A 15429-nucleotide genomic window follows, 5' to 3' on the forward strand; every position below is an offset into this window, starting at 1 on the left:
TTGCTCATTTGCCCGTTTTAGGAAATGTAATTACGGATATAAACGCAGTCATATTTCCTCTACGGGCATCTCAGTGGAACATTTGCAAACAAGAGAAAAAGAGTGAGACAGCTGTGTGGGTACAGAGACAGCTGTGGTGTGGGGTGAGGAGGAGGGTGGGCGGTAGCTTGTGCGTCAGTCAGTCAGTGAGACTGGTAGGACCATCTCTCTCTTTCTCTCTCCCTTCCCCCCCCTTTTTTTTTTTGTTTTTCTCCCTTTTCTCCTTTGCTCCCCACTTTTAAGTGTAGCTTCCGTCATGTGTCACATCAGATCAGCTCTAAAATGGAATTGGGACATTCAAACAATGAGGAGGGAAAACGGGAGCGAGGAATAGCATGAACCTCAGCCTCTATTCTGTTTCCAGGAAATGCGCAGGCTAAACTGCCCTCTAATAGTGCCAGTACTTTCATAAATATGATAGTGTGTCTTTAAAGGTAACTATATCTACACGTCAAGAAGTGTCAGTAAAATGTTCCATTACCAACAGAACTGCTTATAAAACATTTAGTTAGAAATAGTTTTTAAAAAAAACATAATACTGTCAATTGTTAAGTGAAGACTAATTAAAACACCACAGTATAATATAATTAAAGACTGTCTTGGTTTTTATTTTTTAATTTGATGCTCATCGGGTTTAAGTAGGTGAACTGATTAAATGAGGTGTCTGGGTTTAAATTCTGCTTCCATGGGTTCAAAATCCTTCTGCTCTACCATTACAAATGAGGAGTTTTTTTCTGTCATTTTGAGCTGACCACTGGTATGGACTACAGTCCCTGTCAGTTATGCGGATGTTGCGGACTGGGTTGGGTGTGTCTCCCACACTCCCCATAGCCATGTGGTGAGTCACCAGATGTTCAGGGAACAAATGGTAGTGCACTGACTGAGCTTTGTTAGAATATAAACAAGCAGCTTGTTTTGACTCAATTTTTAATATTAGTACCGATATGCTCCTTCATAAGAGAAAAGTATTATTGCAGACTCATATCATTTTTATGTCTGTATTGGGACTTCACCCTTATAATCTTGTTTATCTAGATCAATCACAAAAACACCCTTTTCTGAAAAATTTCAAGTTAATATTACACTTGTGTTATGATTTAAATATTTGTGGTTGCATGTATGCTACAAGTCTCAAAACACAGAATTATCTGTACCAAAAGATAAAATTAGGGTACATTTGAAACCTGCAGTAGACTTATCTCTTACAATGTGCTGTGACCAGGAAAATAATAAAACTAATGTCAAATTGGTTTGCTGGAGCTGTGAAATTTAGTGTACCTTACCTCAGCAGTGTGGGAAAGTATATCAGTTTGCAACAGATGCTCTGCCCTAGTTCCAGAACGAGAGTAATACGATAGCTTCCCTTTGCTAGGGATCTGTGCCTGTATTTATCACATTAATCAAATAACTCAGTGATTAAAAGCCTGTAGCAGATTTTAATCTATTTTAATCTTGATTTGAGTATTTGCTTTTCAGTAATAGTGTCCATGTTCTTATGGCATTCTAAGCAAAGGAATTTGGCATAGAGAAATCAGCGTAGGAGGAAATGCACTGTCTGAGGGCCCTTCAGTCATACAGGGTGACTGCAGGCTGTATATATTTTCTGTCTATCTCATCTGGTTTCCGTTATGAGTGGGATTGCATGATGTATGGCGTCTGTGCTGATGCACTGTTCACTGCACACACAGTGACATCAAATACCGGAAGGGAATGATTGGTGTGCTGGTTGCATGTTAACTCTGTGTATCTCTGTCCTAAAGTAAAAGAGTCATATGAAATAATTCCATGAAGTCTAAAAATAGCGAAAACCATGACTGTGGGCAGAGATAATCGATAGCTTCGTTTTGCAGACAAAATTTTCATATGTGCTTAGCTTGAAAGGTTTCTGGGTTTGAAAGACGTAGTTATTGTAATTACCTTATTTTTACATTTTTACATTTTACCGTTCTAAATCCTGGAAATTCACGGAAGCAGTTGAAGTGTTTAATGTCTTGCAGGTAAGCTACGGAAGAACGGAAAAACCATCATCCACGACGCCAAATTCAGTATTTAGTACATAATTCACGTGCGAAAGACTTGTACAATTTAGTAACACTGTCACCTAACGTTGGAAGACTTGGCAATTATGGAAAGTAGCCTCACTAAATTGCGGCGTCATTGTTTGTCATATTCTTTAAAATATCGGCCTATGTTAGTTGTACACTCACCGGCCACTTTATTGGTTACACCTGTTGACGTGCTCGTTGACGCAAATATCTAATCGGCTAATCACGTGGCAGCAACTTAATGCATTTAGGCATGTAGACATGGTCAAGACGATGAAGTTCAAACCAAGCATCAGAATGGGGAAGAAAGGTGATTTAAGTGACTTTGAACGTGGCGTGGTTGCTGGTGCCAGACGGGCTGGTTTGAGTATTTCAGAAACTGCTGGGATTTTTACACACAACCATCTCTAGGGTTTACAGAGAATGCTCCGAAAAGAGAGAATATCCAGTGAGCGGCAGTTCTCTGGGCGAAAATGCCTTGTTGATGGCAGAGGTCAGACGAGAATGGCCAGACTGGTTCGAGCTGATAGAAAGGCAACAGTAACTCAAAACTCTGAACGCACAACACGTCGAACCTTGAAGCAGATGGGCTACAGCAGCGGAAGACAACACCCGGTACTAGTAAATAGCCTACCTAATAAAGTGGCCGATGAGCGTTTGTCTCGGTTTTATTTCGATTGCTTGAGCAGAAACTGTATACTGCTGCCATCTACTGCAAAAAGCGAAGAAAATCGTTATCATGCCAGACTTTGCACAGACTAATTTACGCGTTCTGCCATTGTGAAACTTTTGACAGCTGCACGTTCAGGGCTATGATTGTTTAATTTCACAGGCGGAAATTCCTGTAAGTTCGGTGTGTTTAATGCTTTGATAGTTTAGACAGTTTCACATTAACGTATTAAGCAGTTCTGATTAAAGGGTGAATTACACTTTATAACACTTCTGCTTTTCGTGACTGATAAGTGTAATTCCCCTTTAAGTACCTTGCCAAGTGTAAGTTATTACGGTAGTCCTTTTCTGGAAATCGAACCAATAAACTTGCATTACATTACAGGCATTTGGCAGACGCTCTTATCCAGAGCGACGTACAACAAAGTGTATAACCATAACCAGGAACAAGTGTGTAGAAAACCCTAGAGAGAAGTACCGTTCCCAGTGCGGGGAACAAGCGCATAGTTTAACTTGGACTCTGTAGGTTAAACTGATTAACACTAACACAAACAAGAACAAACTTTCCAAGTAAACTCTTACTTGGAAAGAGAAACAGCCAACCAGCATAAGGCAAAGCAAAGGCAAGAAACCTATCCACCTCCTTTAAGAGTCTGCTTGTGAAAAAGGGGCACGACTGTTGAGAGGTGACAGGGTCCAGCAAGGTGATTTTTTTGTACAGGTATTTCGCAGATGCTGTTATCTAGAGCAACCTACACAGCATTTGCATTTTTTTCTACATAATATCCACATGTATAGCCACTTTAGCTAGATATATGTTCAGAAGTAAGGTTAAGTACCTTGCTCAAGGGTACAAAGGCAGTGCCCTACCTGAGAATTGAACCTGCAACCTTTAGGTTACAAGCCTGGTAATTGGCTGGCAAATACTGGGAAAAAGGGGGAGATGGGATGCCTAGGAATCTCTGAACAGGCAAACAGTGCCTAGCACATGGTACCAGCAGAATTCCAGAGAAGACTAGGGTGGGGTGTCCTCTCTAATCTGTGTTTCTTATATTTGCATATTTGCCTTAGCGAGGCTCACACCTAACCTTACACCATGGACCATGACTGTTAGGCCCAGTCCTTTTCTTGCCAGAAGCTTGGCCACAAGCTCAATGAGGTCTCCTACTTGGGCACCATCGGGGCAACACACCATGCAAGGCTGTTTTTTTCATGTGCACACTGGAATCAAGGGGTGTTACCTAGCATTCAGAAGATGGACCAATAAAGAATGAGGAAATCATTTGTTAATGGCCATAAAACCAGCCAGGGTGACAGAAAACCTTGCTACTCACAGCAGAGTAAGGAGTAAAAAGCAAATAGTACAACAATCTGGCCTGAAAATCACATCATGTGAGAACACATGCATCCTGTTATGTCATTTAGTGAGCTGCTTTTCAAACAATGTAGGATTTCTGAACGAGGTCTACTTTGAAATTCAAAATTGAGGAACAGGCTAGTGTTTATTTTTCTGCTCAACTGTGGTTTTGAAGTACATTTTGTACATTTTGTTCATTCTTAATTAATCGAGCACCCCCTTTTCATGTGAAAATGTAATGGTTCTTTTGTTATGGTAGTTGTAAGTCTGACCACTAGATGTCCCTGTCGCCATTTTTTTAGAATAGAAAGGATTTTTTTTTTTTTTTTGCTTTGTTTTATGTGCTCCTGTATAGCAAGAAATGATTTTCCCTTGAAACCTTGGAATGCATTTGTTCTGTTAGAATTAATTCACTTTGTCCCACCCTTGACTGATACCCACAGCTGCCTGTAGCTTGGGCAGATTGGCCGAAGACTCGCAGATAACTGCCTATTTCCATAGTAAAATATACAAATGCGGATGTATGCGTCTTTTATTACAATATGATATTCAGAGAATGCCTACCAATTTACAATTGTTGTGTCCAACAATTTTTATGTCCCCTATCACTCATTTATTCTGAAGAAAGCTTTGTTTGACCATCTTATAAACAAGAGGGAACTTGATACAGAACTAGTGCATATGTATTTGTTTGTATATCAGCTGGAGTTACTGTAGTCACTATACTTTTTCAACAGTAACGGTTACCCTATGTTAATTTACACAAAAATATTCTTGCGAATTTAACTGGATTTTCACAAGAATCTAGCACTTTTGGTTTCTTTTTTTCTTGGGTTTTTTTTTCAGTAACAAATGTTTGTTATTGCAGGATGAGTCATCATGGTTTCCTGTTGAAATGCAGAAGTGAAATCTTGGTCTCCTCTGTGGTGAGGCCGGTGCAGTTTAGCACTGCCCCTTCCGCTCCACCAGTGTGAAAATCCCAGAGAAAGCACGCTGTTGAGGCTGAGCTGGGCCCCGTGTAGCCTAAGTGCTGTGTAATGCGTAGGGTGAGCCGGGCGGTCAGGAGGGGCGCAGGAGTGAGGTCCCATTTCCTAAATAAACACAAACGAATGGGGTCAGTGTGCTAAGCCTGCACGCTGTCGTTAGGGCGGACGTGTGTGTGGGTGGCCACGACGTCGTCCCAGCGCTTGCTTGTGGAATCGGAGGCTTCCTGTAGAAGTCGACTGGGTCTCACTGGGAGCGTCGCATTTAGGTGGCTGGCACTGGGGCCACCTTGATCCCGGTGCCCTCAACAGTGCTTCAGCTACGCCCACCCGGCACTTCTGCTTTAAAGTTCACACATCACTCCTCTGTTCAGTCTCACATTCAGTCCTGCATGTGGTCAGAATTGATGCTTAAGTGATTAAGTTCATGGAGTGGTCCTGAGTAGCTCTAGTATGGACTTGCTTTTATAGTCTGAGGTTTGCGCCCTTGTCTCCTATCTCACCAGCTCGTACTGTGCTCGTACATTGCAGTGGTTTTCCCCACATTTTCTGTAATGAGGCACAAAAGCGTCACGCTTTTCTCATCTGTTTACTCGGGTTTCCAAAGGCTGGAGATTGTGTTTGTGTGTCTGTGAGGGAGAGAGAGAGAGCGAGAGAGAGAGAGAGAGATGAAAAGAGAGGAGGACGGAGGAGTAGCGGCTGCAGACGCACTCTTTATTTCTTATCTCTGCCGGTTGTGAGTGTGATTCATCGTCGGCTCTCCAGGCGGTGCCGGCTGCTTCTCTCCCTGTTCTATAAATACACGGCCCACGCTATATTTGACACGGGGGCGCTGCTGTCCTGCTGCTGCTCCCGCGGCAGCTCTCCGCTTGGTTCAGGGTTCTCTCATTCGCATGCAAGGGCAGAGGCAGGCGCTGTCGCTGCAGCGGGAGCGAGTGGCGATCGATCGCCTACAAACAGGGACTGGGGCATCACCATGAGCCTCACACATGCTTCCCTGCACATTTAACGCTAATGAAAGCCCCGTTTTGCCCTGTCCCGACAGCCTCAGTGTCGTGCCTACAGGGAAGCAGTGTGTGTGTGTGTGTGTGTGTGTGTGTCTCTCTCTCTCTCTGTCTGTACGCCTCAGGTGTTCACCTCTGACCCATCGGTCCCCCAGTCCCATCATCCTCGAGGGGAATGTCTGGGTAGGTGGTGGGGGGGATGGGGGAGGACTGTCTGACTGCAGGGTCCGTGGAAGACTGATCTGGAAATATCGTATTCTGACAGGCGAGCACTCACTCTTCCGGAGGGACACACTTCTGCTGCTGTGAAACAGGAGCAGAGAGGCTGGTGTCTGCATTAATTTGCCTCCGTTCCACTGTCAGACATTCCCTCCTGCGCTCTGGGGAATTCTAATCAGGAGGCACGTGCGTTTGCACCTGGGGGCCACCATAATGGATACCATAATGGCTGGCATATTACAGATAATTCTTCTGATCAACGCGGATCGTTGCAAAAGCATGGCAACGCACCGTGAAAGAGAACGCGCTGTTTTTCTAATGTGCCATGTCTCATTATCTATCACTCAGATGCCCTGCCTTTTGTCAGCTTTTAATTTACCGATTCATTATACATTTTTATATTTTCGTTTCTTACCATCAGGGGGTGTATTTTCAAGTATTTATGAATTAAAAGACTTTCATTCGTATAGATAAGATATGTACTCTCAATTTAAAACCACGTGCACAGATTCTAATGCACCTTTGCTGCCCTGACATACACATGCTTTGCCATTCAAAACCACACAGCCCGAGGTCCACAGCAGGCGCCCCTGGGATGTCCCAGTAAAACAACGCAGACAAGATTTTGTGTGTAGCATCTACGTTTGTTAAGTTAAAATATAACCGTTTGAACAATAGGCCGGCATCCTGGCAGGAGGCTAGCCGCGTAGCCTGGGGTGCGTGGGGGTTGGGGGGCTGGCGGTGGTGTGAAAAGGGAGGAGGGGGGAGGGTCCAGGCTGTTTGTATATTGTGTTTAGCGGCGGCGGCAGGGCGAGGATCTGCATGTCGCACAAAAGCCAGAGCTGGAAGCCGCGGGGGGGCGGGAGGGGGGTTGCCACAGCCGTTCTGTGAGGAATGTGCTTTCCGCCCCTCCCGCACCCATCCCCCAGCCAGCCCACCTTTCTGCCCCTCCCCCAGCGCAGTTCCCAGGCCGATCAGGGGGAGGTTCCCCTGTGATGGCCCCCTTTGTCTGCCCGGTTTGTCACCGATCAACACTTGACTCCCTAATGAGTTCCCCACAAAAGGCCGTAAAGTTTTGCGTGCCTTAACAGGAGTTTTCCCTCCTCAAAGAATGATGCCACATAGGTTCAAGTGCTAAGTTTATGAGCCTCTTCCATAACCAGCGTAGGGTTTTGTTTTTATTAACATGCTGACTTATTTGATGGCTAATGCTGGCTACTGTGGCGTTTTTTGTATTATAAAATGTTACTTCTTTTTAAGGTCAGAAACTTCACAAATACTGAATTTATTTAGAGCATTTATTACAGGTGTACTTAAGTAAGTTGCTTTAGCATAAAAGGTCTTTTGTAGCTTTTGATTATTGGAAATTCCTTACTGTGGATCCAAAACCTAAATGGCATGTGTTTCACAGGAGGAGCTTTTGTTTAGGTTATTTAGAAGACACAGCCCACTGTAGGTTCCTGAAATGAGAGTGTGGTTCTTTATGTTGTGTGTCAGTCGCTGTGTCATAAACACGAGCGCAGATCTGATCGTTATGGGCTTATCGTTCTCTCGGGGCTTTCCCCTGATCCTCTGACATGGGGAAGGGAGTTAAAAAAAGATTCTGCTGTCTGTCTGAGACACTCGCAAGCCTGTGAAAATTCTAGATGTTGTCACATCATGTCCATCCTCCCGCTTCAAAAACAAAAACACACAGACATGCTCCTCCTCTTGTTTGGACTACACCATGTCTGGTGCACCCCCCTCCCCCCCCCCCTCTCCAACCCATGTGGTATGCTCCGTTTACCCTGCCTATCACCCTTGGCCCATTTCTGTCCTTTGCGAATGAGACAGGAGTGCTGCGTGTGTAGAGAATGAAAAGGGAGTGTTGTGCCATGCCCCCACCCCCTACCCTAGTCTCCCCTCAAGGGGCACCAGACAAACTTCCACATTGCATGGCTTTGTGGACTGTGATGGGCTTCCTGAAGCCAAACTGCTTCCTCACAGTCACTTGGATATGCGCACAAACAAGAACAACAAGCTCAGATTCACAAAACTGACTGCATTGCTTCATTTATTTCTAAGTGTCTTTAATCCAGAATGACACAGTAAAATGTCAAGTGTTAATTTGACTCTACCAGAGTACATTTAAGTCTTAAAGGGACCATATGTACTCCGTAAGAGTTGATTTAACACTGAACATTTTACTGTGCACATTATTCATGTAGCTGGATTTTTTAAGAAAAAATGACAGGAAAGTATTTTGGTAGGGAGAATTATAGAAAACTGGTTTGACATCCTCAAGCACCGATATTGACTACGTACGCTGCTGACCTCATTGATTCTTTGTAATGCTGAACTGTGTATGTGTGGCAAATGTCTATGGGTTGACAGCCAAGAGGTTGTTTACTACACTTTATGGGTGGGAACAGGCGTGACAGGCCAGATGAAGGTGTGGCAACATGGCCAGAGGGAGAGTGTTTCGCTGGAAATCCCACCAAAGGTGCCAACACACATTAAATGAATTGTCTGTGACGGGGCTGAATCACCTGACTGCCGTCAGAAACCCGTTGGCCTGCCCAGGCGTGACTCACGTAGCCCTCGGTGACACGCCGGTGAAGTCAGAGCTCGCCAGACCCGTGCAACCTGTTGATCGCGGCTGACTTCCTCTGGGAGCACGTCCGTGACTCTGGGGTGACACGGCGCTCAGGGCCAACGTTCAGGAGCCGACGCCCTTATCAGAGCTGTCACAATCTCCTCACCTGGCCTGGAAGCATGCAATTACAATGGTGATAGTGTGGAAGACTGTGTGTGTGGAGCGGTGTCGACACCTCCGGAAAAAACTGAACTTGTTCTTGAACCCCGCCTGAGCCTCTGTACCTTTGGGGAAAGTTGTTTACTGTAGTCGATACAGCCAAAAATTCCAGCTATGTAAACAGGACATGGAATGTGTGAGGGGGTAAAAACAGACAAATAAATAGTAGATGTTATCGCCGTTCCTGCTAATCGGTACATCGTCAAAAGGGAGATGTGCCAGGAGAAGCGTTGCGACACGCGTTTGAAGACAGTCCCGGTGTTGAATAATTCCCGCCGCTGTGCTCGGTTCCCCTGGCGGCTGCGAGGCTCTTGCGTGCCTACTTCCTCTCCCGGCCCGGGGGGAAGGGGGGGCGAACGCCACGCCGTCGTGCTCCCGCGGCCGAGCCGGAGTGACACGGCCTTGTGACGCACGTCGGTGACATTAAAACACCCGCGCGCCGTTTATCCGCATTCAGCGAGCGCAACAAAGGGTCTGGCGCTCGCTCTGTTTACCTTAACGGCGATCACAACAAAGGACGAGAGGCGCATGCCGATCCCCCTGCCCGCGCTTATAAATAGACCGAGTGATGACTTCAGAGGACGAGCGAGCTAAAAAAAAAAGAGTGGGTTATATAAAAATGAATTATCTTAAAAAAAAAATAAAAAAAAGACGCACTCTCCCTCCCGCCCCCAGCGACCCTGACCCCCGCTCACTCTCTCTCCCCCCTGTTCTTTGTGTTATATAATTTCAACACCAGGTTATGTAGGACACCCTGTCCTAGCTGCTCGCTGCTGACCTACAGGGAGGGAGGGGGAGTGGGGTGCAGAGAGGAAGGAAGAGAGGGGAGAGGAACATGGAGGGAGGAAGAGGGAGGAAGAGGGAGGGAGGGGGGAGAGAGAGAGAGAGAGGAAAAGAGAGTGTGGGGCCTGCAGGGGAAAGAAGCTGATGTCTGTCTGTGAATGATGAATGGGGAGTTGTGTCCCCAGGAAGCAGGGATTATACAGAGCAATGATAGCAGCACTAGCACAAAGCAAGAGCGAGCAGGGAGGTGATGCAAGCGCACCGTTATAATGTGATAAATGGGCTGGCAGTCATTCTGTCTCTATTACCTCTCTCCCCCCCAAGTTGAAGGGAAATAAGTGCTCTGTTGGCACGATGTGAGCATTCCAATAATTTGAACGCCTCTGAAAATAAATAACAGACAATAACGCTGGTGTAGGATGAATCGTTTTTAATATTCACTTTTTTTCCCCCTTTGGTAGTCTCACAATGTCTGCCTCATGCTCTCTCTGCCTCTGTCTCTCTCTCTCGCTCTCTGTCCTCCCTGTGTTTGTTGTGTCTGTTGAAAGGGAGTATGCAGACTGCATCCATGTCACAATAATGTGGCTCTCTATATTAGAGACACTCACATATAGAGAGCCAGCAGGCTTTCTGTGCAAGAGTCAGTGGTGTGTGTGTGTGTGTGTGTGTGTGTGTGCGCGCATGCAAGATCATTATTTATTAGAAGGTTCCAGAGATGAATTTCCTGTTCCTTGAGGCCTCACACAAGCAGACTCACTGACCAAGACAAATGCAGGCCGACATTCACTGCCGGAGAGAAGGGCTCTGCTGTGGAGGAGCTGCCAGCGGTGCAGCCATCCTCTGTTTCTGACACACGCTTGCAACCTCCAACCCTCCAGCACATTCACACACAGGCTAACGCTACTAGTGCACATGCACATACATGCACGCACATGCACACAGTGTGCTTACGCTTCCAGCAAGACCCAGCATTAATGTCAATCAGGGCTGTGCCTCTTTCCCCTCCCCCCTACCACGGATTGCACCGATTCACTGAAGTCATGCTGGGACAGCATCTGTCACCCCACCCCCTCCAGCTTCTCTAACCTCCACCTCCATCTCTTACATGTCTCACACCACCACCCTTTGTTTCCGCTCTCCACCCCCCACATAAATCAGTGCTTCGTGGCCTGGACCTACTGCCATCCCCACTTTAGCACACATTATACTCGCAGGCTGTGCTGTGTCTGATTCAACCTTTACAATCACCCACTTAACCCTTTAAGGAGTGAGCTCACAAACATGTGATTAGAATGTTCTTAAGTGAACATTCTAATGCTGAAATAACAATCACTACTGGTAATTGAAAGCAGTGGACTACTAGAACACTGACTTAGAATTTTGAAAAAGCTTTTATTTTTAAAGAAGAAAAACTACTCTTCAAAGGATTAAATTCCTTTGATTTATTCGTCCAAAAAAACAGGAGTGCAGTTAATATTATTGCCATTATTTATGAAGCAAATGGCAAAACAAGTGAACAAATGGCATCATTATTTAGTCAGCAGGCAGGTATCACTCACTGTTGATATGTTAAGCATTCAGTACAACTGCTGGATGGCCAATCAGGGAATCAGAAGAATGAAATTTTGGACAGGGCGCTGCATTTGTCATTTTGCCCCATTCCAGGCCCAGTAGGTGGTCCAGGATCTTTGAGCTGCATTCTGATTTCATTCAGGAGTGCTCGTCCTCCTCCGTCCCCCCGACTTTACACGTCTTTTTTTCCATCCTACAAATCCCATAGTCTCCTTAAGCGTCTGTTGAGTTGGCAGCTCAAAGAGGGATCGTGGAATTGGAGCAGGGAAATCCCGCTGGTCCGATACAGGTCACTGGGGCGCCGCCTCACCCATCCGTGCTCCTCGCACGCCGGCAGTGACACAGTGGCCCTGCCAGCCCACGTGGGAAGCGCAGACAGCAGTTCCTGGCAAAACGCAAAGGGATTTCCAGAGTCGCAGTGGTGAAGCAGAGCTGAAGAAACACACCGTGGCTCACAATAATGTTGCCACAAGCTCTGCTTTAAGTCCAGTGTTTTGGCCATGCCTTGACAGGTAGCCTATTATTTTGTTTATGTTTATGTTTTTTATACGTAAAAGCATTCATTCATATTCAGTCACATAAAAAAAAATTGAGTTACATTTATCACAGTATGAAAACCAATACCAATATAGTATCATGTATATGTAATGGACATCAGATACACAAAAGCTTTGAATGTATGGATTCCCCTTCAGAGACAGAGTGGGTCCATGCCACACAGGTTCTCACACATATGCACATATATGCCCATACGCACACACCCATATTAAAAATATTAATGCTTGATGTTTATCACTTCCCCAGGGTGGCCTGCGGTTCAGTGGCAGTTTGGGCTGGACGGTTAATGCCGTGGTGCAGTTTTGGGTTACACCTCAGCTATTGCCACAGCAGGTGCCAAATGAGATAAGTGAGTGTTTGCCTCCAGAGAGGATAAACACTGTCTGCTCTTTAGTGGGTCATGTGACGTCCACTAGAGAATGGGCCTGGGCGAACGCCTCCCATAGCATAAGGGAATGTGTTCATAGATTACAAAGTGCCCACACAGTGTAACAAATTAGAAAACACTGGAAATGCCTCCTCTTCCCCACATTCCCATTGCTTCCTCCTGTCAATATTATTAGTGTTACCGGAGATATGACTTATTATAAAGCTTTGATATTGATATTGCACGCATGTAAGAAATGTAAGGCCAATTATGCTTTTTTATCTTCAAAAAGTAAGACAAAGCATTTCAGGTGTCAGTAATTTCACTGTCATGTGGTAGCAATATTGTGGAAATGGAGAAGGTTATCTACTAGCTGGGCCGGGATTGTGTTTCATCACTGTTGCTAAGTACTGAGCCGTTTTGTTTTGTTCTTTGTTTTGGCAGGGGGGAGAGCGGAAGAGCGGCCAGCTGGCTAACTGAAAGAACATAGAGGTGAGCACACCTCATCATCACAAGCAGACTGGACTCCTGTGGAATATTTTATGCGCCGACAGAATGACAGACACACACACACTCACTTTCACACACACAAACACACACACATGCACACAATCCCACTCACTCACACACACACACATACACAGTCAATATCAAAAAATTTTGTGCGTTCCTTAGTGTGAAAGATAAAGTGCGTGTGTAACATCTGTACTGATGCGAGTGACATATTTGTACAAGCATGCATAGCATTTGAAAGTGGCCACTGATGTTTGTTATTGACTCGTTACTAAGCCACGCTACTCGTTCCTTGCAACTGACTGAGCTTGTTTTGTGTCCTTAGCAACAGCCTGGCGTTCAAACATGCGTTTAAACAGTATGAGTGAGAGTTGGCTGGTTACTGTTACAACCAGCCAACAGTACCACGTGTTCTTTTGTCTGGTATTTCAAAAAATGTACACACTGCTTCACATATGTTTTTTTTTCCTACATCTTCTGTGGATGATTGTCAGTGCCACATTTCTACCATGACTACTAGACATTCAGTCTTTAAACTGTTATATGTTTTCCATGAGAAACATAAACAAAAAATGGACTTTGGCTATTAGAACAGCCTAATTACCAACCTAACTAGGTTACGAACACTAAACCTAAAGTGTACATGGCTATATCTTGTGTGCGGCAAGTTTAATGTTTGACCTGGATAAGAAAAAGTTAAAAAAAAAAAAAGAACACTGAGAGACAATACACAGAATTGTCTGTAGAGATCACTAGCCAAACCTAAATATTATTTAAACAGGAAAACCTTTGGAGTGAAGGTTTGGAGTGCAGTGTTTGGATCAGCCTTTGGTTTGAGTTCCTCCTTTAATCTAATAAAACCTGTGTATTGTTCACTGCCAAAATAACTTTTCAAGAATTTCCTCAGTATTACACAAGACCTGCTTTCCTCTACTGCCACATCAAACACTAGACGCATAAGTCAGTGATCGTACCGATTAGCCTGCTGACCAACTCATTAAACTATCTACAAGCTGTACCTCTTCTCCATTTAAATGTTCAAAATGCTCAAAACAATTCCCATAGATTGCCACAAAGAGAAATGTGCCTTAATGCCCTTTGAGACGTGTGCCTTAATGCCTAGACTGTGCACTTTGGTCGAGTGAAGTCACCCACATATCTCTGTTGTTCAGTTCTATGAATTAGCTTCAGGTTAGAAGTAAAAATGAGTTTATCGAGGTGATTCATCTGAATTTTCTCCCTTTTCTTCCCAGGATGAGTGTGCATGTGCATGTGTATGCATGTGTGCTGACTCAGTTCTGTGAGGTATCTGCACAAAAAGACTTCACCGGAGGAATGCAGGGCAATGTCTTTTTTCCTGGTCACACCCATGCGCACACAGATATGTGTAGACTAAACACCACTCCTGTTCCTTTACCTCTCTCCTTCCCGTCCCCTCCCCCCAACCAAGGATGGAACGTCCTGCTTGAAAAATAAACGTTTCCCCCGCTCCCCTTGTTTGCTCCCCTCGTTTGCTCCCCATCTGTCTTGGCCTATCTCCCTCGCTTTTCCTGCCCCACTTTTTTGAGCATGTCCAGACTTGTAGAGAACACAGACACACAGCGAAGGAGTCCCTCATTATAGGAAACCTGAAACCTGCTGATCCCCCCCTGAGACAACTGCCACTGGGAGCAGGCAGTAACTCCCAGCTCCTCTGAAACCAAATGAATGAGCTCTTTCAGAAAATACTTCTGCCTCTATATGCTTCCCATATGAGGCCCTGTGTATTTTACTGTGTGTGTGTGTGTGTGTGTGTGTGTGTTTGATCCAGGCGAGAATGTGTGTGGTATTTGTTTTTGAATTTTGGCTAAACAAGAATGACTGTTGCATGCGTGCGGTTTTTTCTGGACAAGAATGTGTGTGGTATGTGTGTTTGTTTCTGTGTGTCTCAGCTCCTGTAGAGGTCTGGTCTTGTTGTGGGCTATCGCCTTTCACTCAACCGCTCCCCCCCCCCTCCTCCCTCCGCTCCCCTGCTCTCTCTCTCTGCTCCCATTTCAGGAAGCCCAGCCCTGTCACTGATCCCACGCTGGCATTTTTCCCAGGATACCCCTCCCCCGTCACTTGTCCCCAGTTCCCCACCCCCACCCATCCCCCCCTGTGTCCCGCTGCCCTCCCCCCTCCCTGCCCTTTCTTCTCTAGCCTCCTGTCTTTCAGATTCCCAAGATAAACAAAGAGTTTAGTTTGTCTGGGCTACAGCGGGGGTCACAGGAGTGAATGGTGGGGCCAAAACGAGGTATTTTCTCCTTGCTTTTAAGGAGCAGCAGAACTGTCTGTGTGATTGCAGTTGGGATTGGGAAAGAATGTCTCTGCATACCTGTCAAATGCTTCAGGCTTCAGACTGATCTAAGTGGCAGTTATCTGCATATAATTTGTCATATTTACTTGGTGTTGTCTGAAATATGGTAATGCACACCCATGTATTTTAGTCTAATTGATTAACTTGAACTTACTACACCTTCTGGGAGATCACAAGAGAGAGCTCTTAAG

Source organism: Anguilla rostrata, chromosome 4 (genome assembly GCF_018555375.3).
Source record: "Anguilla rostrata isolate EN2019 chromosome 4, ASM1855537v3, whole genome shotgun sequence".
In the NCBI taxonomy this organism is placed as follows: domain Eukaryota; kingdom Metazoa; phylum Chordata; class Actinopteri; order Anguilliformes; family Anguillidae; genus Anguilla; species Anguilla rostrata.